We start from the raw sequence: 3186 nt of genomic DNA on the forward strand, positions 1-3186 counted from the left end.
AGCATCTCTGCATCCTATCCAGCTCACTCTGCTCTGCATCCTATCCTATTCTGCACGGCAGGAAAAAGTCCACAAGGGACAGGCTTCAACTCTCACCACTTTCCTTCCAACTGGCTGGAAAAATTAATGATTATAAAATTACCAGAGTAAGATTAATAATTTACAGATGATTTACAAAGGCCTTCTTTGTTAGGACTCCATTAAAAAAATGTCAACATAAGTGAGTAGTCTTAGCAGTACTGTACAAACAAAATATGGAAGTGCTTCATACGTCCACATGAGCGCATTCACGTCGAAGTGCTGGAAAGTCTGCATGTGGAAGTGTGCTGCTAAATTACAACCATAATCATGCCTGCTCACATCAAGTGAGGTGCATGTGCCTATCGAGCAAAAAAACCTTCATCTCATTTAGACAGACATACATCCAGCTTGAAAAAGGTCAAAATTAAAAGAACATTTCTTTCAAAAAATTATATTTTTTTAAACAAAGTTAACAGCTAAGTTACTTATTTTTAAAAATAAATGCTACCTACTTTATGTTGGGCCACTCACCTATGAAAAGTAAAACTCTCCCTATCAACAAAAGGGAGCAAAAAGGCATGTAAGAAATAGGCAGACACTTTCAACTAGTACTCAAAGCAATTTACGTTCCAAGGTGATAATGTCCCTTTGAAAAACTCAAAGAACAAGGGAAGTATTTTCTGGACAACATCCCTTCCAACTTTCTTTCTTCTTCCTCTGTAAAATTCCACTGCTGTACAGTTTCATCCATTGACTTGCTCATATCTTAAAGGGGAAAAAAGGTCATAAAATTTAATTTCTTCCACCTAAATATTCTGGCAGATATTTTGCACTAAAATCATATGCCATCATTTACAATAAATGTTCAAAATCAGTTCAATCCATGCTCACTCAAAGCATTAGCAGTTACTTTCCTTAACTCATTAGCACATATATGAGCATGACAAAAAGAGGATTTTTAATTTCTTTAATCAGCAAAACTAAAACCACATCATAAAAAGAGCAACAGCAGGTCTGCCAAACCTAGTTTGAAGTCGCTTTTGATAAGAAAGACTATGCTTTCTATGTGTAAAGGAGAAAGGTTAAGAGTACTCAAGTATATTTGTAGCTTTGATGGAAATGAAACTTTTGCTGGTTCCTAATATGATGTCTATAAAAAAACCAAAAGTTCTAGATACTGACTCATCTCTGGCTTTTGGCGTGGGTTAAACTGAACGGATTTTACAGAGTTTAGCAGGCATCGTTCGCACTTTTCTGGCGCACAGGATTACCATTATAGTGTTTATGCATAAACCAGCAAACAGAATCAGTCAAGAGAACAAAGAACATGCATGCAGTTATAATTCTCACTTAGCACTGCATATATTATTCTGGATCTCTCCCACAGTCTTTTTTTTTTTTTTTTTTTTTTTAATCCATCAATGTAGCAAACACCTGTAGCCATCCAATTGGTATCCTTGGCACCGCAGAACCTAGCAGAAAGGCCATGGACTGTACTTCATCAGCTTTATCTTGATCTGTGGGAGGTTCCCTTATGGGTGCCACTGCTGTCTAGACCTAATAACTGTAGATTTCCCTGGCAAGGTGATGGCATGTTCAACTGCTCCATTATTTTGATCTCTGTGTCAATAAACTTGCATGTAACTGCAAACATTTCCCCACTGTCAAGGAGAGGTGCGTTGCACTGCCCCAACTGAGTGAGAACACTGCTAAGTGGCTAGAAGGAAAATGGTAGTAAATGAAGCAGGGTGTATAATATGCCTTTTGAAATACAGGCAAAATAATTTTTAAGTATGAATTCCTTCTATATATACTTTCCATTATCAGGAATAAAATAGAACAAGTGTCTGCTTAACTGGGGAAAACACACACTATGAACGATAAAAACCATGAGTATACTCCTTCCTTAGTATCCATTACTATGGACTCACAGAGACTCTTTCTTCAACAAGTATTCGCTTGCTAAAAGTGATGAATATTTCAGATGCTCTTTCAAAATAAACACAGAGAACCCAATGCAGTATTTATGGCACAGAAGAATTTGCTAAATTACTCCTCTGACAATAACCAGAAAGGAGCACTAAAACACAAGTGTGGAAAATGACAAATAGTAAATTAAAGGTACAGCATAATAATTTGTATTGCTTTTAGTCTTAATGTTTGTATCTGCCCAACCTCTTTTCAACAGGAAAGCACTGCTATTTTTCACCCTGTACAGAAGAATTTGTAAATATGGTGGTCCTAAGAAGCACATTCAGAAAGAGCACTAGGCCTCCAAGTAAATAAACATGCATCTATAAAACTTAGGAGGATTAGAGAAATATTAACTCCACGTATTATCCCAAGAGTACTACAAATCCTCCTTTAAGAAAGTTTACTATACTATTTGAAGCAAAACAAAAAGGAAAAAAAAATGAAATACTTTGTTAAAATTTTGCAAGTGTCACTGGTCAGATACCCTCAATCACTATCAATCATTAAATCAAAGGTTGAAGTTATAACTCAATAGATATCAACAATACCACCTTACACAGCAGTCTCACTAGTAACAGAAGCCAAGTTAGAGTCATATACCAGAACGTCACATTTCTGAAAACGCCCTTGTAAAGAAGTCTGCAAATTATGTAGCATTTTCTAGGTTTACTGCATCTTGAGAAAGATATGAAACCTAACTTAAGATGACCAATCTCCCTCCTCCCCTCCAAAAAACAAAGGAAAACCCCACCAACCCCAACGTAGAAGTTTCTTGAGATGCCTTCAAGGGTACCCTTACTTGGTGCACGCCAGTGAACGAACTCTTTCGAAATACACTTCAGCACCACAAAACAAAAACATATACCAGCAAACACAAAGAACAGGACCTAAAACCAGAGAGGAAACACTGCAGAATCAATTCAGCAAAGGAAAAGTCAAGCCAGAAATAAACACAAGTCCAATGACTAACATATGACACTACACACACAAAAAAAACCAGGAAAGCCTTTCCATTTAGGAGTCAAGGGAAAAAACCTCTTCAGAAGGCTTTTAGGAAAGGAGAGGAACGACAGCATCATATTACATAGCAACCCACCCTGCCATCAGATCAGAAACAGTGGCAAAATTAACTCAAAGAGAAAAATCTGAAGACCCACCACAAACCCCTACTGTAGACAGATGCCTAACACA

Source organism: Pterocles gutturalis, unplaced genomic scaffold (assembly GCF_000699245.1).
Source record: "Pterocles gutturalis isolate BGI_N339 unplaced genomic scaffold, ASM69924v1 scaffold47876, whole genome shotgun sequence".
Taxonomy (NCBI): domain Eukaryota; kingdom Metazoa; phylum Chordata; class Aves; order Pterocliformes; family Pteroclidae; genus Pterocles; species Pterocles gutturalis.